This window comes from Entelurus aequoreus, linkage group LG10 (assembly GCF_033978785.1).
Source record: "Entelurus aequoreus isolate RoL-2023_Sb linkage group LG10, RoL_Eaeq_v1.1, whole genome shotgun sequence".
NCBI classification, from domain to species: Eukaryota; Metazoa; Chordata; class Actinopteri; order Syngnathiformes; family Syngnathidae; genus Entelurus; species Entelurus aequoreus.
Genome location: NC_084740.1, coordinates 20,161,469 through 20,187,639, shown reverse-complemented (window position 1 = coordinate 20,187,639; position 26,171 = coordinate 20,161,469). Strand labels below are relative to the sequence as shown.

At 39.8% G+C, this 26,171-nt stretch overlaps 1 long non-coding RNA gene across 2 annotated transcripts; it reads left to right on the top strand.

Annotated features, from left to right (window-relative positions):
* Nucleotides 1–23,550, top strand: LOC133659316 (uncharacterized). 2 transcript variants are annotated; one of them, XR_009827617.1, is made up of 3 exons: nucleotides 1–792; nucleotides 898–974; nucleotides 21,991–23,550. It is a non-coding gene; the product is annotated as an uncharacterized LOC133659316 (long non-coding RNA). The 2 variants fall into 2 exon arrangements; XR_009827618.1 differs by adding an exon at nucleotides 17,399–17,579 and having other exon boundaries at nucleotides 1–974.
* Nucleotides 23,551–26,171: the final 2,621 nt, after the last annotated feature.

Here is a 26,171-nt window from a genome sequence, read left to right as displayed (position 1 = left end):
TCTCTGCACATCTAGTAAAATTTATAGAAAGAGTTTTTACTATACTATACTACTATCCTAACACTAGGTGTCTCTATACACAAGCTTAAACTGAAGCACTGTTAATATGGAGCAACTTTGAACTGTCGTCTAGGGACTTTTGGGGAAATTGTTCAGGGGCTATACATGCATATATTTTTTTTGTCAATGCAGATGATTCAGAGTTTGACATTAGACACTTGAACTGTCCATCCTTTTATTCTGTGCAGAAACACCCCAACAAAGGTCTTGGTTTTGAACTTAACCAGAAGTTTCATACACTGCATGTGCAAAAATGATAAAGCAGCTGTGTTAGAAGGCAGGAAAAACACGCTGTGTGTCTCGGACAACATTATTCCCTCAATCCCTCCCCTCCAGGGTTTGCCTTAAATCCTGGATGGAAGCGGAAAACCTGGCAGAGCAGGAGGAGGAGATGAGGTGAGATGTTCCTCCACTGGGTCCTCCTCCTTCCTGTGTCATCCATTCACCTTTCTTCACTGTGTGGCAGTACAAATAGAAGAGAAAAAAAGACCTCTGCGTGTCTCTGCATGTGTGTGAGGATGAGGCCGGGTTTTGTATTCTTTCTGCATTATTTATCCTTTCCCTTTCAGCCCAACCATTCTATTTTCAGCCGATTCTTCATCTGACGTCCTGCCCTGGAGGGGGTTATCTGGGGTTGGCCCGAGACACAACAGCACCATATTATAAACACATGTACGTCTCGCCCACAGGAATAGCGGAGGTTAGCGTGGTCTGGAAGTGACGTGTAAAAGGGTTTGTGGTCTGCTTTACTTTCTCTCTGCTTTTGTGCAGTTGGAGGAAATGCATACAGTGCAGTCGTTCAAAGTGCTTGACATTTTCATTTGCTTGTTTTTCTAGATGTGTTGTGGTCGTCAAAAGTAGTTGTTGAGCAGTGTACCTGCGTGTGAGCCCCTAGTCTACAACCAGGCCCCCAGGTAATCACTCATCTTCCGTATTGATTTTCTCTTTTTGCACTCTCTGGGGACGGGATGTCTCAATTGGTCCCGCTTGGTGTGAGCGATAGAGAAACAGATAGAAGATGAGCGAGGGGGAAAAAAAGGCGGGAGGAGGGGATGGGAAGCGCTCGCTCCCTGATCACAGAGGCCCTCGCCGACCCCTGACCTTGATCGTGACCTGAGAGGTTACGGCAGAGGTCAGGGGTTGTGTGAAAGTGCCACCGAGGCGATTCACTCCACTGCCGGGGTGATGATGATCTTATGCAGCCGTCCCGGCCTGTCTGACATGATCAGTGTTGCTCTCCACCCGCGGGCCCCCGAGGGCCACACATCCCTCTCTGACCCGGCCACACAAGGCCCGCTAAAAGCACCTTACAGGCAATGAGGAGTCAATGAGTGCCAAGCAGAATGGCACACAAAAAGCAAGAGTGGAATAGAGGACAGAAAGGTTTGTATAATGATAACAACACAGCTGAGGTCTGCTATCAGTGTACATATTTATGAGGGCTGATAAAAATAACCAGTTAACTCATGTGATTAATCACAAAAAATGATCACATCATTCCTGTATATATGCAGATTAATCACGCAATTTATTTTGATCTACAAGGTCTACCCTACAAGGTCTACTATCCGTGTGTGTGTGTATATATATATATATATATATATATATATATATATATATATATATATATATATATATATACACTACCGTTCAAAAGTTTGGGGTCACCCAAACAATTTTGTGGAATAGCCTTAATTTCTAAGAACAAGAATAGACTGTCGAGTTTATGATGAAAGTTCTCTTTCTGGCTATTTTGAGCGTTTAATTGACCCCACAAATGTGATGCTCCAGAAACTCAATCTGCTCAAAGGAAGGTCAGTTTTGTAGCTTCTGTAACGAGCTAAACTGTTTTCAGATGTGTGAACATGATTGCACAAGGGTTTTCTAATCATCAATTAGCCTTCTGAGCCAATGAGCAAACACATTGTACCATTAGAACACTGGAGTGATAGTTGCTGGAAATGGGCCTCTATACACCTATGTAGATATTGCACCAAAAACCAGACATTTGCAGCTAGAATAGTCATTTACCACATTAGCAATGTATAGAGTGTATTTCTTTAAAGTTAAGACTAGTTTAAAGTTATCTTCATTGAAAAGTACAGTGCTTTTCCTTAAAAAATAGGGACATTTCAATGTGACCCCAAACTTTTAAACGGTAGTGTGTATATATATATATATATATACATATACATATATATGTATATATATATAGTGCTGTCAAAAATAATGAGTTAACTCGTGATTAATCACCAAAAAGGTTGCATTAATCATGTATAAATGCAAATTAATCACGCAATTAATTTTGATCTACAAGGTCTACTATCCGTATACATATAGTGCTGTCAAAAATAATGAGTTAACTCATGTGATTAATCACTAAAAAGGTTGCATTAATCATGTATAAATGCAGATTAATTACGGAATTTATTTTGATTACAAGGTCGACTATCAGTGTATATATTTACTAGAGCTGTCAAAATTAACCAGTGATTAATCACAAAAAAATATCGCATTAATCCTGTACATATGCATATTAATCACGCAATTAATTTTGATATACAAGGTCTACTATCCGTGTATATTTATAGTCCTGTCAAAAATAATGAGTTAACTCATGTGATTAATCACCAAAAAGGTTGCATTAATCATGTATAAATGTAGATGAATCACTCAATTTATTTTGATCTACGAGGTCTAATATCAGTGTATATACCTGTGTTTACTAGGGCTCTCAAAAATAACCAGTTAACTCATGTGATTAATCACAAACAATTATCGCATTAATCCTATATATATGCATATTAATCAATTTAGTTTGATCTACAAGGTCTACTATCCGTATATATATAGTGCTGTCAACAGGTAACTCATGTGATTAATCACCAAAAATGTTGCATTAATCTTGTATAAATGCAGATTAAACACACAATTTATTTTGATCTACAAGGTCTACTCTACAAGGTCTACTATCAGTGTATAGTGCTGTCAAAAATAATGAGTTAACTCATGTGATTAATCACCAAAAAGGTTGCATTAATCATGTATAAATGCAGATTAATCACGCAATTTATTTTGATCTACAATGTATACTATCCGTGTATATATATAGTCCTGTCAAAAATAACGAGTTAACTCATGTGATTAATCACAAAAAATGATCGCATTAATCCTGCAAATATGCAGATTAATCACACAATTTATTTTGATCTACAAGGTCTACTATCCGTGTATATATTTACGAGGGCTGTCAAAAATAACTAGTAAACTCATGTGATTACTCACCAAAAAATGATCGCAATAATCATGTAGAGACGCAGATTAATCATGTATTTTTTATTTTTACCGCACATGCTTGTATTTTACTTTAACTGCTATTAATTTCCCTGAACAGCAGCATGGGTTGTTGGTTGATATAAGATGAGTGAGGAGAATGCAACTGGCAGATTTCACTTCAAAATACACCGACTAGACCTTATATAACTGTTACTATGTTCGAGCAAATAAATGATGTGCGTACAAATAAAACATTTAAAATTTTTTCCTAAATGACATTCTGACAATAAAAAAAGCCTTTGTGTCCCAATATTTGGGTCTTTTTTTTTTTTTAAGTCAATTTAGATTGCAAGCTAAAAAATAAGCTGCTGTTTGCAACTTCCTCACAGTAACATTTATCAAAATAATAAAATATAACAAGAACACCACTTCTGTGTCATGTTACCATTAGTGGTGTAACAGAAAACATTTGTTTGAAAATTGTCTAAATTTTTCACAATTAAATAATTTATGTAATATTTCAATTTTATTCTTTTTTACCAGCCCGACTAAAATGATTGGTGTTTAGGGCGGTCACTCACCCGGTCTCGTCAACACGTATGCACAGGAACTGCGATCACACATACAAAAGTAGTCGAAGAGAAGCAACAAACAATTTGCAGTCATGTTGTTGTTATGATACAATATACATTTAATGACAACTAACGCTAGCTATCATTACGTAGGAAAAGCTGTGAGAGGGCGGGATATATTGTGTAAAATACATTGGAAAGTTGGCGCCCTCTAGACATCTGTAAATATTGCAAACCGACCCTTTAATCATGATTAATCCAAATTAAAAAATGTGATTAATATGATTTTAAAAAATACTCGTTTGACAGGATTAATATTTACTGTCGTTTAAACTCTTTCTTCCATTTTGGATAAGTCTTACTAGTTCCACAATAGTGAATTGAAAGTTTGTTGGCCAAAAGTTAGTCTTCCTGCTGAAATTCACTTTTTGTAATCCCTACTGGCAACACGCCGTTTTGTGTCTTCAACAGATCGTGTCGCTCGAAGAATTCTAAGGCTGCAGCTAACGATTATTTTTCTATCGATTAATCTATAGATTATTTTTTTCGATTAATCTATAGATTATTTTTCCTTTTACCGATTATTTTTTTATTTAAAATGAAGATGAAAAAATAAATGTAGGCCCGTTTTTTCAAAAGGTATGGCTTTTATTTACAAAAAAAAAGAAGGCCCCACTATGGACTGGACTTTCGCTGATGTGTTGGATCCACTGTGGACTGGACTTTCACATTATTATGTCAGACCCACTCGACATCCATTGCTTTCGGTCTCCCCTAGAGGGGGGGGGGGGGTTTACCCACATATGCGGTCCTCTCCAAGGTTTCTCATAGTCGTTCACATTGACGTCCCACTGGGGTGAGTTTTCCTTGCCCGTATGTGGGCTCTGTACCGAGGATGTCGCTGTGGCTTGTACAGCCCTTTGAGACACGTGTGATTTAGGGCTATATAAATAAACATTGATTGATTGATTGATTGAAGTATGGCCACTCAGTCAACATTGACAACAACATGACAAAATATTCTGTAACAATGTAAACATTTAAAACTTTTAACATTTAACAAAATTAAAAGTAGCTTATTTGCTTTTTAATGTGCAAATATAAAAGTAAACATCCAGTGCAAATCTTAATATTCTGCAATAGTATAAGCATTTCAAAAGTAAAAGTATTGCTTATTTTGCTTTAAAATTTGCAAAAATAAAGATAAACATCCAATACAAAAAAGTGCAAAACGAAATATTCTGTAACAACAGTGTAAACATTTCAACAAAAGTGAAAGTATTGCTTATTTGCTAAAATGTGCAAAAATAAAGATAAACATCCAATACAAAAAAGTGCCAATCTAACTATTCTGGAGCACTATAAAAACATTAAGTATTGCTTTTAAAATGTGCAAAATAAACATCCAGTCCAACACAGTACACAATAACCAATTCTACTCATTCCAGTGAGTGACTAACAGTTGTAATGAAGAAAGGTTAGCATGTCTACATGCTCTGGTTCTTTTCTTGTTTACAATATTCCCAGCAGCTGAAAATAGGCGCTCAGAAGGGGTCGATGTGGCTGGAACTGAGAGGTAATTAGCCTTCACCTCAAGCCAGGACTGCGAGTGAGCTGAGCTGCAGTTTAAGTTTGCAGAAGGTCAACGGGCTCATAGTGATGTTACTAGTAGTTGACTGGGAGGTGTTTATTATCATTTGGGGAGAGTCCGCTGCCTGATGCTCACCTGCTCGACACTGAAGCGCTGACTACATGCACTCTGAATACGCACTGCTGATTGGCTGGTAACGTTTTGAATACGCACTGCTGATTGGCTGATAATGCTTTGTATAATGCTTTGTGTGTACCAATCAGATGGTTGTGTGGGTGGGACAATGCTGCGTGCTGAGACAGAGGCAGAAGGAGCAAAGCAGCTTGTTAACACTTTAGCTTTAGCTTAGAAACTCGTTCGGTACACCCCCGTACCGAACCGAAAGCCCCGTACCGAAACGGTTCAATACAAAACACGTACCGTTACACCCCTAGCAGATACAAATGACACATTCATGTTTTTGTGTAATGATGACAACGTATGCTCACGCGGACGATTGACTAGTTGATGGTTGATGGTTTTCTTTTCAAATATTCGTTCATAGCCGTTGTGCTGCTATGATAGGCCATTTCCGCTCGACACAGCGTGCATACAACAACATTATTAGGCCGTGTATTGAAACTCCCACACTTTTGACGACTTTTGGCGTGATTTTTTTCCCCCTCGCTCGCACCGTCTGCTTTGCGGTCCGCCATGACGGTAGTGTGACGTAAATATGCGACGCGTCGACGCACAAAAACGGCGTCGACGTATTTACGTAACCGATGACGTCGACTACGTCGACGCGTCGTTTCAGCCTTAAAGAATTCTGTCCACTTTTTACACATAGTGCACACTGTAACGCTGCACCAACTAAATGGATGCCACATATCACAGACAACAACGTAACTTGTAGGAGCCAGACAGAAGGACAACATTAGCTACAATGTTAACATCACAGTCACATTTTAACAGCCACATCCTGCTAGGTTCCATCCCCGAATGGGACAAGCGGTAGAAAATGGATGGATGGATGGATCCTGCTAGGTTAGCTGGTTCGCAATTTTTTTAAACCGACATATCCCTTTTCCGTTGGCAAAACTCCAGGCTTTATTTTAAGATGGGTAGAGAGGCTTACTTTAAAAAAAACATTTTTTATAAATCTGTCATCCGTAAACTATGGTTCTATCTTCACCCCTGTTACATCATCTACATCAGGGGTGCACACACTTCTTCTGCAGGCCAGCTACTTTTCAATGGACCAAGTGGAGGGGATCTACCTCATTCATATATATCATTTATATTGATTTATTTAAGAAACAGACGTTAACAAGTTAAAGGTGTTTAATGATAATACAACCATGTTTAACATTCCTTTCTTTCATGAAGACAAGAATATAAGTTGGTATGATTGTGATGACTTGCATTGATTGCAATCAGACAGTAGTGATGATAACCTCCACATTTTCAAATGGAGGAGAAAAAAAAGTCCTCCTTTCTGTCCAATACCACATCAATCATCAATTAATCAATCAAAGTTGACTTATATAGCCCTAAATCACGATTGTCTCAAAGGGCTGCACAAGCCACGACATCCTCCGCTCAGATCCCACATCAGGGCAAGGAAAAACTCAACCCAATGGGATGACAATGAGAAACCTTGGAGGGGACCGCAGATGTGGGGACTTCCCCCCCCCCCCCCGGGCGACCGGTGCAATGGCCGTCGAGCGGATCTAGTTAATAATGTGAGAGTCCAGTCCATAGTGGATCTAGTTAATAGTGTGAGAGTCCAGTCCATAGTGGATCTAACATAATAGTGAGAGTCCAGTCCATAGTGGATCTAACATAATAGTGAGAGTCCAGTCCATAGTGGATCTAACGTAATAGTGAGAGTCCAGTCCATAGTGGATCTAACATAATAGTGAGAGTCCAGTCCATAGTGGATCTAACATAATAGTGAGAGTCCAGTCCATAGTGGATCTAACATAATAGTGTGAGGGTCCAGTCCATAGTGGATCTAACATAATAGTGTGAGAGTCCAGTCCATAGTGGATCTAACATAATAGTGAGAGTCCAGTCCATAGTGGATCTAACATAATAGTGAGAGTCCAGTCCATAGTGGATCTAACATAATAGTGTGAGGGTCCAGTCCATAGTGGATCTAACATAATAGTGTGAGAGTCCAGTCCATAGTGGATCTAACATAATAGTGTGAGAGTCCAGTCCATAGTGGATCTAGCACAATAGTGTGAGAGTCCAGTCCATAAAGGATCTAACATAATAGTGTGCGAGTCCAGTCCATAGTGGATCTAACATAATAGTGTGAGAGTCCAGTCCATAGTGGATCTAACATAATAGTGTGAGAGTCCAGTCCATAGTGGATCTAACATAATAGTGTGAGGGTCCAGTCCATAGTGGATCTAACATAATAGTGTGAGAGTCCAGTCCATAGTGGATCTAACATAATAGTGAGAGTCCAGTCCATAGTGGATCTAACATAATAGTGAGAGTCCAGTCCATAGTGGATCTAACATAATAGTGAGAGTCCAGTCCATAGTGGATCTAACATAATAGTGTGAGGGTCCAGTCCGTAGTGGATCTAACATAATAGTGTGAGAGTCCAGTCCATAGTGGATCTAACATAATAGTGTGAGAGTCCAGTCCATAGTGGATCTAGCACAATAGTGTGAGAGTCCAGTCCATAAAGGATCTAACATAATAGTGTGCGAGTCCAGTCCATAGTGGATCTAACATAATAGTGTGAGAGTCCAGTCCATAGTGGATCTAACATAATAGTGTGAGAGTCCAGTCCATAGTGGATCTAACATAATAGTGTGAGAGTCCAGTCCATAGTGGATCTAACATAATAGTGTGAGAGTCCAGTCCATAGTGGATCTAGCACAATAGTGTGAGAGTCCAGTCCATAAAGGATCTAACATAATAGTGTGCGAGTCCAGTCCATAGTGGATCTAACATAATAGTGTGAGAGTCCAGTCCATAGTGGATCTAACATAATAGTGTGAGAGTCCGGTCCATAGTGGATCTAGCACAATAGTGTGAGAGTCCGGTCCATAGTGGATCTAACATAATAGTGTGAGAGTCCAGTCCATAGTGGATCTAACATAATAGTGGTTGGTTTTTGCCATCTTATTTGTCCAGCTTCCATACTCCTTTTTATACACTTTACAAGAAATACATTGGTGGCAAACTCCGTAGCTTGCTCGTGCTTGTGCACGCTACCTTTCTGAGACTCTTATTTTGTTAGCGCAGGCAGGATGCAGCAGCACTTTTATTGTGAAGACAGGAACTGTGCGGTCGGTCTTTAGAGTTTTGACGGCAGGTACGGCGCGAGAGTCTGTTGAAATAAAAAGTGTTTCTCGCCTTCTTGTCAGTCATTTTTTCTTAATAATGATCTGGCAGCAACCAGCGTCATCTCACAAGACCCTCGGTGCCGTGAATGTCAATCGAGTGACGAAAGTGAGTGAAGATTGATGATCGCTAATTTTTAGGTCTATTTATTTATTTGACCAATTATGAATGTGAATCAATAGTCCAAATAAATGCAGTTTAAAGGCCTACTGAAATGAATTTTTTTTATTTAAACGGGGATAGCAGATCCATTCTATGTGTCATACTTGATCATTTCGCAATATTGCCATATTTTTGCTGAAAAGATTTAGTAGAGAACATCGACGATAAAGTTTGCAACTTTTGGTCACTGATAAAAAAAGCCTTGCCTGTACCGGAAGTAGCGTGACGTCACAGGTTGAAAGGCTCCTCACATTTCCCCATTGTTTACACCAGCAGCGAGAGCGATTCGGACCGAGAAAGCGACGATTACCCCATTAATTTGAGCGAGGATGAAAGATTCCGTGGATGAGGAACGTGAGACGTATCTATTTTCGCTCTGACCGTAACTTAGGTAAAAGGGCTCATTGGATTCCACACTTTCTCCTTTTTCTATTGTGGATCACGGATTTGTACCTCCGTGATCCATGAGAGTCGAGAACGCGAAATGGACATTCACAGTGACTTTTATCTTACGACAATACATCGGTGAAGCACTTTAGCTATGGAGCTAACGTGATAGCATTGTGCTTAAATGCAGATAGAAACAAAGGAAATAATCCCCTGACTGGAAGGATAGACAGAAGATCAACAATACTACTATCAGGAGACACCGAACCAAACACTGGACCTGTAACTACACGGTTAATGCTGTGCCGCCTGTCGAAGCCGAGCAATGCTGTTGCTAAGGACGCCAATGAAGCTAACTTAGCTACGGGACCTCGTCAGAGCTATGATAAAAACATTAGCGCTCCACCTACGCCAGCCCTCATCTGCTCATCAACACCCGTGCTCACCTGCGTTCCAGCGATCGACGGCGCGACGAAGGACTTCACCCGATCATCGATGCGGTCGGCGGCTAGCGTCGGATAGCGCGTCTGCTATCCAACTAAAAGTCCTCCTTGTTGTGTTGCTGCAGCCAGCCGCTAATACACCAATCCCACCTACAGCTTTTTTCTTTGCAGTCTTCATTGTTCATTAAACAAATTGCAAAAGATTCACCAACACAGATGTCCAGAATACTGTGGAATTTTGCGATGAAAACAGAGCTGTTTGTATTGTGATACAATGTGTCAGAATACTTCCGTTTCAACCATTGACGTCACGCGCATATGTCATCATATATAGACGTTTTCAACCGGAAGTTCCCCGGGAAATTTAAAATTGCACTTCATAAGTTAACCCGGCCGTATTGGCATGTGTTGCAATGTTAAGATTTCATCATTGATATATAAACTATCAGACTGCGTGGTCGGTAGTACTGGGTTTCAGTAGGCCTTTAAAATGTATGCTTATTGAACTTGAATAGAACGTGCTTGTACCAACTCTTACTAACTGAAACCTGACCCCCGACTGCATGCTGCTTTTAGTGAGATAGCAGTCTACCCTCCCATTTTGCTCCTTTTAACATTGTGCCTTTTAAAAGCGTGCCTCATTATCCACTGTGTAAACAAGTCAAAGGGAGCTAGTAAAGCTGTCAAATCAATGCTCATACTAAAACTTGCTCTTTTTTACCCACTGGTGTTGGTGCCAGACGTGTTAAACGTGTTGCAGGATCATAATCATTTTACTTGGATTGATAACTCAGAGCCTGACTTGTTCTGACTTGACTGAACCCCGCTACCCTCATAGTCCCCCCTGCTGCTTCAAAGCGGAGCAGACAGAGCCGAGTAAAGCTCCAGCCTCCTTATGAGAGATGATGTGTGCTGGAATGCAGACTGTCTGGAATAAGAACACAGAGCTCACTAAATATTGTTCATGATGTTGAAGGCTTATTGATAGAATGGACATTTGATTGTGTTTGTATTGTTTTATGATATGCACCAACGTTTGTCATTAATCAACTTCTGATTTGTTCCTTTTTTGACAAATATTTCCCCAAAGGAAATTATATGTACCACGTTAAAAGTATATGAGAAAGGGGAAAGTAACAAAGTTATCTTTGACCACATGGTCATTTGGTATATTGCACAACACAACAGAACCAATGTTGTAAAAGTGGTAAGGATTAAAAGCTGCTGGATCAGCATTGATACTGTACTCAAATGTAACATGCATCTTATTTTTTAAAGCAACACAAAGTAACTTTTCAACCTTCATAAGATCATTTCATAACTTGTGAGATGATGCAACTGGTTGAATGACACCTCTGACATGGTCTGAGGGGGTCTGTAGCGCTTTTACTGGCACTTAATTACACTGAGGAAGGTGGCAGGAACCCTGCCACTCAAAAAACTACAAATGTGCTGACTTGCTTTACGGCATACGTCACTCCCCCTTTCCCCATTCCTTAAAAAGACGGAAGTCAATGCGAAGGCCTATGTGCCGCCAGAAAACAAGGAAGAAGAACGCCTACGTGCAATTACTGCTATCATGGCCGAAGCTCTAAAACACAGGTGTCAAACTCAAGACCCAGGGGCCAGATCTGGCCCACCACATCAATTTGTGTGGCCCCCCAAAGCGTGGAAATAATATGCGTAAATAAAGTACCTTATCTTTTCTTAATAAACGTATTACAAAAATAAATGTACTGCATACAATTACATATATTTACACTTGAATCATCTATAATAATAAAACAAAATATTATATCATCATACATTTCAAAACAATGTTTTTGTTCAAATAAAGATAAATGTTTAAATATCTGCTTACTTATGATTTCAATCCAACAAATTGTTCATGCAAAAATTTGACTAACATTTTTTACAGTATAATCCACTTTCAATATAGGGTAATAATACACTATAAAACACAACAACCGTAGATTTTACAGTGGAAAAAACTTGCATTAATTTTTATGTAAAAAAAACAGTGGTACAGTTTTTTCATTCCATTTAATTTAATTCCATGTATTTATTTATTCTATACGCTGTAAAAAATAAAATAAAAACCTGAGAATATTAAGGTAAAATTGTGGCGACTGAGCTGCCAGTTTTATACAATACAATCTAAAGATGTGGTTTTGTACGGCGTATGTTAAAAAAGACAGATAATTATACACATGTTTTATATATACATTTATATTCATATTGTATATTATTCACTGGTAAAAATGGCCCTCTGAGGGCAACCATAACTGCGATGTGGCCCTCAATGAAAACCAGTTAGACACCCCTGCTCTAAAACAACCAAAGAAACGAAAAGTTTTGTCTGAGGAGACAAAAAGGACAGTCAGGATCAACATTGCCCTGGCTTTTACTCGCTGGCGTCAGCTCAAAGACGAGATTTCAGCCGAAGCTGCCCCGGCTCGTGTACTTACTAAGTACATTTCAAAGTTCAAATCAAAACAATAATGCTAATGTTAAATATTGGAAATAAATAGTTTAATAGTTCGCAGTTCCACACTACTTCTTTCGAAAAAACTCTCCCGCCGGTCTTTCTTTGCTCCGGACCTGCATCCGCCCCTACACATTCTTGGTAGCAGCGTCATGTTTGTAGCGCAATCCAAGATCATTTCTTGATAGTGTCTGCTATTTAACATCAGCATAGCCATTAGAGACTTAATATATGTGCCAATATTACAGCGGACATCATGTCAGTAGCGCTAGTCATCATGAGAAATGTGGTCTTCCTCTGGCAAAACACTACTGCTTTGGTCCACTGGCACCACCAAAATCAACCATAACTGAAAGTTCATAAGTGGGGCTTTAAAGGTTGCCTACAGCCACAGCTAACCCAACGGTTATTTGCTTTTGTAGACCACACACTTGATTATTAACTGCAGTTCATTGAATAGAGGCATTAACTGGATAATTTAAAGTCAGAAGCCCTTTGAGACACTTGTGATTTAGGGCTAAATAAATAAACATTGATTGATTGATTGATTGATTGATTGAGAAGGAGAACCAGTATGTACAGTAAAGTAGTCATACATTGCCAATAAAACATTACGGGTTCTAAGGATCGCTGAGATTTAAAGAAACGTCAGTACAAATGTAAAAAAAAAAGTTAATAGCAGTATACAGTAGTACCTCAATTTCTGGCTTTAATTGGTTCTGTGACAGAGCTCTGAACTCAAAACACCTGTATCTAAAATCAACAGCACCCATTGGTGCTTCGTCCGCCCCCAAAACATCACAATTTTGAAACGTAGCATGCCTTTTAAAAAAGAAAAACTAACTTTTAGATAATAAATATTGTAAAGAAAATGTAGTACAAAGAACTAGAGTAGGTTTATGAAGTAATGTCGTAATAGTTTACAGAATTTACCTTGGAAAGTGGACTCCTTCGAGCTTCTTCTCCAAACACACTATCAGCTGCTTTTCCATATTTTCATGCATAAACATCCTCCATTTAGAAATTATTTGAAAATTTTTGGCTGGCGTTAACCAATTCTGCTTCAGTATGGCACAGACTCGCACTGATACGCTCGAATTGCTTCGCCAATTTGACGATATGTTTGGTCATGGTTTTGATTATTTCTTTCTTTAATTCAACGAATATATTCCACTTATGAGCACTGTTCTTTACAGTCACTTTCTTCCTTCTCAGTGTTGGAAAAATAAAATCATGTTGATCTCTACAATAAGCTAATGCAAGCGAGTAAGAGCAGATGTTTTGGGTGGATCTTACGGCGTTCACTGCTAGGCCAACTAATGGCGGTGATGCTTGTAACCCAAATTCTTGCATGGGTCTTAAAGCACAACAATTAGCTGAGAGACAGCTCTTCTCTAAACACTCCCAAGTGGATGGTACCACTGTAGTGCTCATTAAGAAGGCGTGGTGTAATAGGCCAGTGGAGAGATGGAGAATTATAGCAGGCGATCGCGCTTTTTCACATTTTTAGCTGTCGTAAAAAGAAGTTAACTAGTATTTTGAAAATTATAAACCATTACTTACTGTTAACTTTTGATTACCGGGGAGGAGAGTCTTCTCACATTCAAACTATTAACAACATCCCGTTCCGTTCTTGGTCTCTTATCGTTCAATCAATCAAAGTTCACTGATATAGCCATTAATCACTTGTCTCAAAGGGCTGCACAAGCCACAACGACATCCTTGGCTCAGATCACACATCAGGGCAAGAAAAAAAGTCAACCCAATGGGAAGAACTTGATGATGAACAGATGTGGGGACCCCCCCTTGGGTGACCGGTGTTGGGGACGGCGTGGGGAAGTTGAGAGAGTGGCCGTGCCAGCAATCTGAGGGTTACTAGTTCAATCCCCACCTTCTACCATCCTAGTCACGTCCGTTGTGTCCTTGGGCAAGACACTTCACCCTTGCTCCTGATGGGTCCTGGTTAGTGCCGTGCATGGCAGCTCCCGCCATCGGTGTGTGAATGTGTGTGTGTGTGTGAATGTGGAAATAGTGTCAAAGCGCTTTGAGTTCCTTAAAAAAGGTAGAAAAGCGCTATACAAGTACAACCCATTTACCATTTTAAAAAGCAGTTTTACATAAACAAACAGTTTTACATTCATAAATTGACAATTTTACAGACCAAAAGGGTTTAGGCTGAAGTTGAGCACTTATTTCGCCTAACCCTATAAACCAGTGGTCCCCAACCTTTTTGTAACTGCGGATCGGTCAACGCTATGACACATTTTTTTTTGTCATAAAAAAATACAATCGTGTGCTTACGGGCTGTAACCCTGCAGACTGTATTGATCTATATTGATATATAATGTAGGAACCAAAAATATTAATAACAGAAATAAAACAACCCTTTTGTGCGAATGAGTGTGAATGATTGTGGGGGAGGGAGGTTTTTTGGGTTGGTGCACTAATTGTAAGTGTATCTGGTGTTTTGTATGTTGATTTAATTAAAAAAAAATATATATATATTTTTTTTTTAAATTTAATTTAATTTTTTTTTTTCTTGTGTGGCCCGGTACCAATCGATCCAAGGACCGGTACTGGGCTGCAGCCCGGTGGTTGGGGACCACTGCTATAAACAATGTCAAATACAAGATGAGCGTCATAGAAATATGAAATTTCCTTTACACAACATATTATAAATACACCTTGTACACAACATTAACACTGTTTAAATATATACACAGTAAAGACATGTGAAATATTCATTGTAGATTGTCACTGAAGGCATCAAAACTATGACACCTGTGAAGTGAAAACCATTTCAGGTGACTACCTTTTGAAGCTCATGGAGAGAATGCCAAGAGTGTGCAAAGCAGTAATCAGAGCAAAGGGTGGCTATTTTGAAGAAACTAGAATATAAAACATGTTTTCAGTTATTTCACCTTTTTTTGTTAAGTACATAACTCCACATGTGTTCATTCATAGTTTTGATGTGACAATCTACAATGTAAATAGTCATGAAAATAAAGAAAACACATTGGCTGTTTTGAGACATTTTTGTTAATCTTATCCATAGTAGTGATATTAATAACTTTACGTCTATTTTGTATAGTGTGCCTTAAATAATTTCGATCACAACAAGGAATTGATATGATGGGGATCTTGAGATTATTTGCTTGGTGCTGTGATGGATTAAATGCGTAATAATTTGCCACCTCAGTAGAATGCATGTTCACCTCTGGCACAGTCACCACAGAAAAAACATTTTCTGAGTTATGTATTATTCCAGGAGAAATGCTATGTGTGCAGGAAGTTTCAAGCCTGGCACTGGTTAGTTCTAGTTTAACTGACTCCTCACCCGGATTAACAGACTCTGTAATTGTCTGTGTCCGAGCTTAGTCAAGTGTGACTCAAATAGTAGTCTATATTTCTGGAAAGAGTGATGGGTGAAGGCTGTCCTTCCTCAGCAAGCCCGGTTTGCTCTCGAAAGAGGGCAAATTATCAATAAAGGTTAGTCCCTGTTCTCTACAAATACTAGTCAGCTACTTGTTAAGCGAGCTTAATCTTCTATATCATTGCCTCTCGCAGGCAGGGGGGCAGAGACAAATACTGGATGCCGAGACATATTTCTAGCAAGATTACAAGTCCTAGCTATGTTCCTCTTTGTAATCTCTGACTGTCTCATCCTAGTGTCATTGGAGCCAAAGTGTACAACTATGTTCGCATAGCTAGTGGTGCGATTAGCCTGTCATTCGTGTTTACTAGGCCTGTAGCGAGTCTAAGATTAGCTTCAATTTCGGGTGCTCGGGCCCTGGAAATACACTTAATTATGACTGGTTTACTAAGCTTTATGTTCTGGGTGATGGAGTCCCCTATGACTAAGGTGTGGTGTCTGGTAGACTGGGGTGTAGGACTAACTAAAGGACTAAAATCTATTATGCGTCTCAACCGGTTCACCATGGCTTGTAGGCCGCTTAGGGCTGCTACAAACTGGGCTAGTCAGCTCGCTATAGTTAATGCTAGCAAACGTATCCGCGGCGTCTAAAGTTACAAAATGGCTCTGCTCTAACTGGCAGACACGGTCCTCTAGTAGGGCCAACCTATCCATGAAAACGGTGCACAAAGAGCAGGACACCATACTCACATTGTTTCTTTCACCAAGTCAAGTTCTTGCTGTCTTCGGAGCTATAGGCGAAGAGTAGCAGCAGCGTGAGGGAGCAGACGCCTTCGGAGCGCAGTTGCATTGGACCGGAACTAGCTTAGCTTCATTAGCTGAGCAGCTAGCTAGCTGAGAGAGAGGCGGTGAAACGGAGAGTGCTTGCTTTGTAAGTTTGTTAAGACTAATAAATGTGTTTGAGAAGGAATAAAGAAAGCTGTAATACAATTAGAACCACACAGATAAAAAGATAGTACTTAGCTTTTGAGCGGCAGCCGACTTTTCCGGACGTGACGTCACGTTATTATGTCCGCTCATAGGGCTTGAAATTGTGACGTTGAAACACATTGCATTGTGGGTCTTGCTGGCCTCTGATTCGCTTTTTTACATGGCACAATGGAAGACTCTCTGCTTAAGTTTTTTGTTTTTTCTTTCACAAGTTCAAAATATGGCGCAAACGTGCGACCTCATTAACTGCCACAATCGTAGGTCATGATTGCTTTAGGGAAAAATATATGTTGAGACTTTTCTCATTTCCAGCTTGAAAGCAAAGCTAAAAGAAGTCTGATTATGAAGCTGATAAAGAGACGGCGAATAGCCTGGATAGCAGCCGTGAGACCATCAAACGTGACTTTTAAAGGCCTACTGAAACCCACTACTACCGACCACGCAGTCTGATCGTTTATATATCAATGATGAAATCTTAACATTGCAGCACATGCCAATACGGCCGGGTTAACTTATAAAGTGCAATTTTAAATTTCCCGCGAAACTTCCGGTTGAAAACGTCTATGTATGATGACGTATGCGCGTGACGTCAATGGTTGAAACGGAAGTATTCGGACACCATTGTATCCAATACAAACAGCTCTGTTTTCATCGCAAAATTCCACACTATTCTGGACATCTGTGTTGGTGAATCTTTTGCAATTTGTTTAGTGAACAATGAAGACTGCAAAGAAGAAAGCTGTAGGTGGGATCGGTGTATTAGCGGCTGGCTGCAGCAACACAACCAGGAGGACTTTGACTTGGATAGCAGACGCGCTATCCGACGCTAGCCGCTGACCGCATCGATGATCGGGTGAAGTCCTTCGTCGCTCCGTCCATCGCTGGAACGCAGGTGAGCACGGGTGTTGATGAGCAGATGAGGGCTGGCTGGCGTAGGTGGAGAGCTAATGTTTTTAGCATAGCTCTGTGAGGTCCTGTTGCTAAGTTAGCTTCAATGGCGTCGTTAGCAACAGCATTGTTAAGCTTCGCCAGGCTGGAAAGCATTAACCGTGTAGTTACAGGTCCATGGTTTAATAGTATTGTTGATTTTGTGTCTATCCTTCCAGTCAGGGGTTTATTTCTTTTGTTTCTATCTGCAGTTAAGCTATCACGTTAGCTCCGTAGCTAAAGTGCTTCGCCGATGTATTGTCGTGGAGATAAAAGTCACTGTGAATGTCCATTTCGCGTTCTCGACTCTCATTTTCAAGAGCATATAGTATCCGAGGTGGTTTAAAATACAAATCCGTGACCCACAATAGAAAAAGGAGAACGTGTGGAATCCAATGAGCCAGCTTGTACCTAAGTTACGGTCAGAGCGAAAAAAGATACCTCCTGCACTGCACTCTAGTCCTTCACTCTCATGTTCCTCATCCACGAATCTTTCCTCCTCGCTCAAATTAATGGGGTAATCGTCGCTTTCTCGGTCCGAATCGCTCTCGCTGCTGGTGTAAACAATGGGGAAATGTGAGGAGCCTTTCAACCTGTGACGTCACGCTACTTCCGGTACAGGCAAGGCTTTTTTTTATCAGCGACCAAAAGTTGCGAACTTTATCGTCGATGTTCTCTACTAAATCCTTTCAGCAAAAATATGGCAATATCGCGAAATGATCAAGTATGACACATAGAATGGATCTGCTATCCCCGTTTAAATAAAAAAAAATCATTTCAGTAGGCCTTTAATGCCATCACCTGGCACATGTTGGTGTGTTCACTGCATTTCCAGACTGGTAAGTTTGAATCAAAGCATGTTTTATTCAGTAACACACGTAGCATTTAGCGTTAGCGTTAACCTACCTAGCTGCAGGCGAGTTTACAAACAACGTATTTTGGAAAAAATCATGCTGTCTGTTTACTTTTTGTCTTGGGTAAGCACAAAAATAAACAAGTATTATTTTTGGAGGGGTAGCGCAGTGATCAAAGTATTGAAGAAAGTAACAATGGGCTTGTTTTTTCAGGGAAACCTGCCAATGAAACGAGGCTGGGGGACCTCACGAGTCTTGAACACATAAGAGATGAGAGCCGTATATTATGCGCAATTTGAACAAAGGACAATGACACTTAACAGGCTCTGTGTTCTGAAATTCTTCACCGGTGTAAAAACTGACTCCGAAGTTGAAATTTAAACAAGTTTGGCGGCACTTTTACTTGATTCAACTCTCTTACCATGAATTGATTTACGTGGACCCCGACTTAAACAAGTTGAAAAACTTATTCGGGTGTTACCATTTAGTGGTCAATTGTACGGAATATATACTGTACTGTGCAATCTGCTAATAAAAGTTTCAATTATTTAATCAAAACTCGTCAATCGAAAGAGCTCATAGCTTAAATGAGTACATTCCATAATGTTTTTAATTTTTTTTCCCCAGTAGCAAGCTTTTGCAATAGGGTACAATTTGTCTTGGTACAGACCATTGTTTTTTTATTTTGTACGATCCATTTTAATCGAAGCTCATGGAGAGAATGCCAAGAGTGCGCAAAGCAGTAATCAGAGCAAAGGGTGGCTATTTTGAAGAAACTAGAATATAAAACATGTTTTCAGTTATTTCACCTTTTTTTTTTGTTAAGTACATAACTCCACATGTGTTCATTCATAGTTTTTATGTGACAATCTACAATGTAAATAGTCATGAAAATAAAGAAAACGCATTGAATGAGGAGAAGGTGTGTCCAAACGATTTAGGATGTCTTTAAAAGGGTTGCACCAATTTGCCAAAACAAAGTTATGCGAGCTGTTCTGTTTGAATATATTAATATCAAGAAGAGAAACCTGTCCTCATTTGCATTTAACTGTTGCATGAACAATTTTTTCTCAGGGTATGGCAGTTTTGATGTGTTTAGTATGAGCAAAGTTTCAAACCAACTGTAGATAATGACACACACATTGCCCCAGAGCAGAAGGCATAATAATACACAGTGTGGCTTCTCCAGGACCTGTATTTCTGGTTTGGCCTAATGACATCAAAAGTCATGCAGGTCGAGACGGCAGCGCAGACGACACTAATCGGTTGCCAGGCACAACGTTTGCATGAAACTACTGTGTAAACGCCGTACTTGCCAGCAGTTCATCCATTCCACATGTTAAGCCTTTCCAAGGCCACAAAATCACAAGCAGTGACACTTGCAATATTTCTGCCACTGTTATTATTGTCATTATCAAGGCTGCTGGTATTACAAACCCCGTTTCCATATGAGTTGGGAAATTGTGTTAGATGTAAATATAAACGGAATACAATGATTTGCAAATCCTTTTCAACCCATATTCAATTGAATGCACTACAAAGACAAGATATTTGATGTTCAAACTCATAAACTTAATTTTTTTTTACAAATAATAATTAACTTAGAATTTCACGGCTGCAACATGTGCCAAAGTAGTTGGGAAAGGGCATGTTCGCCACTGTGTTACATGGCCTTTCCTTTTAACAACACTCAGTAAACGTTTGGGAACTGAGGAGACACATTTTTTAAGCTTCTCCGGTGGAATTATTTCCCATTCTTGCTTGATGTAAAGCTTAAGTTGTTCAACAGTCCGGGGGTCTCCGTTGTGGTATTTTAGGCTTCATAATGCGCCACACATTTTCAATGGGAGACAGGTCTGGACTACAGGCAGGCCAGTCTACTACCCGCACTCTTACTATGAAGCCACGTTGATGTAACACGTGGCTTGGCATTGTCTTGCTGAAATAAGCAGCGGCGTCCATGGTAACGTTGCTTGGATGGCAACATATGTTGCTCCAAAACCTGTATGTACCTTTCAGCATTAATGGCGCCTTCACAGATGTGCAAGTTACCCATGTCTTGGGCACTAATACACCCCCATACCATCACAGATGCTGGCTTTTCAATTTTGCGCCTATAACAATCCGGATGGTTCTTTCCCTCTTTGGTCCGGAGGACACGACGTCCACAGTTTCCTAAAACAATTTGAAATGTGGACTCGTCAGACCACAGAACACTTTTCCACTTTGTATCAGTCCATCTTAGATGAGCTCAGGCCCAGCTAAGCCGACTGCGTTTCTGGGTGTTGTTGATAAATGGTTTTTGCCTTGCATATGAGAGTTTTAACTTGCACTTACAGATGTAGCGACCAACTGTAGTTACTGACAGTGGGTTTCTGAAGTGTTCCTGAGCCCATGTGGTGATATCCTTTACACACTGATGTCGCTTGTTGATGCAGTACAGCCTGAGGGATCGAAGGTCACAGGCTTAGCTGCTTACGTGCAGTGATTTCTCCAGATTCTCTGAACCCTTTGATGATATTACGGCCCGTAGATGGTGAAATCCCTAAATTCCTTGCAATAGCTGGTTGAGAAAGGTTTTTCTTAAACTGTTCAACAATTTTCTCACGCATTTGTTGACAAAGTGGTGACCCTCGCCCCATCCTTGTTTGTGAATGACTGAGCATTTCATGGAATCTACTTTTATACCCAATCATGGCACCCACCTGTTCCCAATTGGCCTGTTCACCTGTGGGATGTTCCAAATAAGTGTTTGATGAGCATTCCTCAACTTTATTAGTATTTATTGCCACCTTTCCCAACTTCTTTGTCACGTGTTGCTGGCATCAAATTCTAAAGTTAATGATTATTTGAAACAAAAAAAAAAAGTTTATTAGTTTGAACATTAAATATGTTGTCTTTGTAGCATATTCAACCGAATATGGGTTGAAAATGATTTGCAAATCATTGTATTCCGTTTATATTTACATCTAACACAATTTCCCAACTCATATGGAAACGGGGTTTGTAGATGTACTCTGAGGGGTAGCTGAATGGAAAATTAAGCACATGGGGTGTAATGGTTAAATTATGTCTTGAAATGAAGTATAAAATGAAGGCAAATCTCCTTTGACTGCGTCGGTTATCGTAGCAATGGGCGCCATTCACGCTGAAGCGGGCATAAACAAACAGCAGCAAAAATGTCCACAGGTGCAGTGAAAGGGCACACTCCCATGTTAGAGGGAAACAAAAATAAAGCTATAGTATATTTTTGTTCAAGATTGACTTGATAGTGAGACTGGGAGCTCTGTGTGCGTTAAAAAAAAGTTAATTTCACCCACACAGACCTCACAGCACCCTTTGCCGGTAACGTGCTCCTGCTAAAAAAAGAACAATATGAACAGCAGATGTGTTGCAACGATAAAGCAGGGCAACTACTCTCTCTCTTTTCTGTATACTGTACAGAGCCTGCATTTAAAAGCTGCACAAAGAAGCAATTGGAAACAAAAATATGCCATTAAAAATGATTTATGTATCCTTTAGGTGCAGTCAGGTGATGTCTGAAGGAGCAGCTTCATATAATTGCACATCTTCACGACCTTCATGCAGTCATCAATTGTACTCATACCTGCTGAACCCATTGAGTAAGATATGTTCTCCATTTTTGATTTGCATATTTAATCATATCACTTTAGAGTTACACTACCGTTCAAAAGTTTGGGGTCACATTGAAATGTCCTTATTTTTAAAGGAAAAGCACTGTACTTTTCAATGAAGATAACTTTAAACTAGTCTTAACTTTAAAGAAATACACTCTATACATTGCTAATGTGGTAAATGACTATTCTAGCTGCAAATGTCTGGTTTTTGGTGCAATATCTACATAGGTGTATAGAGGCCCATTTCCAGCAACTATCACTCCAGTGTTCTAATGGTACAATGTGTTTGCTCATTGGCTCAGAAGGCTAATTGATGATTAGAAAACCCTTGTGCAATCATGTTCACACATCTGGAAACAGTTTAGCTCGTTACAGAAGCTACAAAACTGACCTTCCGTTGAGCAGATTGAGAGATCACATTTGTGGGGTCAATTAAACGCTCAAAATGGCCAGAAAAAGAGAACTTTCATCTGAAACTCGACAGTCTATTCTTGTTCTTAGAAATGAAGGCTATTCCACAAAATTGTTTGGGTGACCCCAGACTTTTGAACGGTAGTGTATGTTAAAAGAGGATTAAAAATACCATGTTCCAGTTCACTGCTTTTATTAAACCTTAGATGTTGATGATAATCATATTTTCAATACCCTCACGCATTTGTCCTTAATTAAGATTAAAGATTAAAGTACCAATGATTGTCACACACACACTAGATGTGGTGAAATTTGTCCTCTGCATTTGTCCCATCACCTTGGGGAGCAGTGGGCAGCAGCGGCGCCGCGCCCGGGAATCATTTTGGTGATTTAACCCCCAACTCCAACCCTTTGTTGCTGAGTGCCATGACAAAAAATGCCAGCTTTCTTATAAAAAGCTTTTCGGTTTGAAATATAAATATAACATATGATTTGGGAGTTTTAACTCTTTGAAGGACAGTATGTTTACAGAGCTCCACTGTTTGAAAAAAACACTTTTCCCTAAATACACACCATTATCCAAGTTCAAGACACACACAGAACACTGTGCAAAGATTGACATTTTGCTGCATGCTTTGAATGGGAAAATATAGCGTCGTCGTGTGGTCAAATACATGCTATGTGGACAAAAACAAACATTAGGTAGTGAAAGCCACTAGTCCCAAATGAAATCTTAACATAAAAGACTGCATTGGTTTATGGTCAAAGGGTGAAACAAAAATGGCATTTTCATTGAATTTGAATGGGAGATTATTTTTGTCAAGAGGAACAAATATGTCGCTTTTGTACTATTACCATCTTGGGCTAATTTAAAGAACAGTGATAACACCCCCCCTTAATCCCCCCAAAAAATCATTTGGCAAATTCAACATATTCATTACTTGTCCAATCACAAAATGTGCAATAATGATAGTATTATTAGGGATGTAACATGTTATCATGTATGGATACAACTCTTCCTAAATTTGTATCTAAAGCCTTTTAAGTAACACATTTAAGAAACGTTTCTGTATGACATTTTGACAATAAAATTGCATTTGTGTCCAGAGATTGGGGTCTATATTTGTTCATTTATTTTGACGGATGGATGGATTAATTATGCAAGCCTGCGATTCATTGTGATGAGTCTAGATTGAAGAGTGTGAATAATCTGAGTGTTTGACAGCACTAAATATGATCATTAATAATAATAATACCTGTATACACTAGGGTTGTACGGTATACCGGTATTAGTATAGTACCGCGATACTAATGAAGCATTTTCGGTATGATACCGTCTCTGAAACGTACCGGTCCAGCACCCCCCCCCCCCCCCCCCCCCCGTGCCGAAGTCACATCGTGACATTGCTGATTTTACGCGCAGAGGAGCATATTCGGCAGCGCGCACACACAGAGTACTTACAAGCAGACACAGTGTGTAGACAGAAAAGGGAGAATGGACGCATTTTGGCTTAAAAACTAACGATAAAGGTGAAGTTATAACACTGAAACGCCCTCAGGAAGAGGTGCTTTAAGACATGGCTGGCTAGCCAGCGGCTAACGTTCATCCGCCGTCGGCAGTGTTTTAGTGACTTCTAAATCACTAATCCTGGTCTCCATGGCGACAAATAAAGTGAGTTTCCTACAAGTATTATTATCACTGCAGGACGAGAAATAGCTAAACATGCTTCACTACACACCGTAGCTCACCGGCATCAAAATGTAAACAAAGGCCATTGGTGGATCTACACCTGACATCCACTGTAATGATATCAAGTACAGGCACGTATCTAGTCGATACTACTATGATTACGTCAATATTTTTTGGCATCACAACATCTTCTTTCGTTTTTTTAAAATGTATATTATGTTTATAAACTCGGTAAATATGTCCCTGGACACATGAGGACTTTGAATATGACCAATGTATGATCCTGTAACTACTTGGTATCGGATTGATACCCAAATCTGTGGTATCATCCAAAACTAATGTAAAGTATCAAAGAAGAGAAGAATAAGTGATTATTACATTTTAACAGAAGTGTAGATAGAACATGTTAAAAGAGAAAGTAAGCAGATATTAACAGTAAATGATCAAGTAGATTAATAATTCATTTTCTACCACTTGTCCTTAATAATGTTGACAAAATAATAGGTAGATAAATGACACAATATGTTACTGCATGCGTCAGCAGACTAATTAGGAGTCTTTGTTTGTTTACTTACTACTAAAACACAAGTTGTCTAGTACAGTGATTTTCAAGCACTGTGTGCCGTGAGGTAGTGTCTGGTGTGCCGTGGGAAATTATGCAACTTCACCTGATTTGTCAAAAAAAAATGTTTTTGCAAATCAATAATCATAATAATGTGTCGTTGTCTAGTGCCTGTGCTGTGTAGAGCTTGGCAGGGTAATCTTGTAATACTCCATGTCAGTAGGTGGCAGCAGGTAGTTTGTAGAAGTCGGAATGCGTCGAGGATGGTTTGTCGTGATCCCAATATGCAGAGCACAGCGGGAGACAGCGTGCAGGTAAAAAGGTATGTAACGCTTAAACCAAAAATTAACAAAAGGCAAGTCCCGCTAGGAAAAGGCACTGAAGCATAGGGATGGCTATGTAAAACAAAAGTAAAACTGAACTGCCTACAAAGTCAACAAAAACAAAATGCTGGACGACAGCAAAGACTTAATGTGGAGCAAAGACCGCGTCCACAAAGTACATCCGTACATGACATGACAATCAACAGTGTCCCCACGAAGAAGGATAGTGTACGCACAAATTAAAGGCCTACTGAAATGAATTTTTTTTATTTAAACAGGGATATCAGATCTATTCTATGTGTCATACTTGATAATTTCGCGATATTGCCATATTTTTGCTGAAAGGATTTAGTAGAGAACATCGACAATAAAGTTCGCAACTTTTGATCGCTCATAAAAAAAAAGCCTTGCCTGTACCGGAAGTAGCGTGACGTCACAGGTTGAAGGGCTCCTCACATTTCCCCATTGTTTACACCAGCAGCGAAAGCGATTCGGACCGAGAAAGCGACGATTACCCCATTAATTTGAGCGAGGATGAAAGATTCGTGGATAAGGAACGTGAGAGTGAAGGACTAGAGTGCAGTGCAAGACATATCTTTTTTCACTCTGACCGTAACTTAGGTGAAAGGGCTCATTGGATTCCACACTTTCTCCTTTTTCTATTGTGGATCACGGATTTGTATTTTAAACCACCTCGGATACTGTATCCTCTTGAAAATGAGAGTCGAGAACGCGAAATGGATATTCACAGTGACTTTTATATCCACGACAATACATCGGTGAAGCACTTTAGCTACGGAGCTAACGTTATAGCATTGTGCTTAAATGCAGATAGAAACAAAGGAAATAAGCCCCTGACTGGAAGGATAGACAGAAGATCAACAATACTACTATCAGGAGACACCGAACCAAACACTGGACCTGTAAATACACGGTTAATGCTGTGCCGCCTGTCGAAGCCTAGCTATGCTGTTGCTAACGACGCCATTGAAGCTAACTTAGCTACGGGACCTCGTCAGAGCTATGATAAAAACATTAGCGCTCCACCTACGCCAGCCCTCATCTGCTCATCAACACCC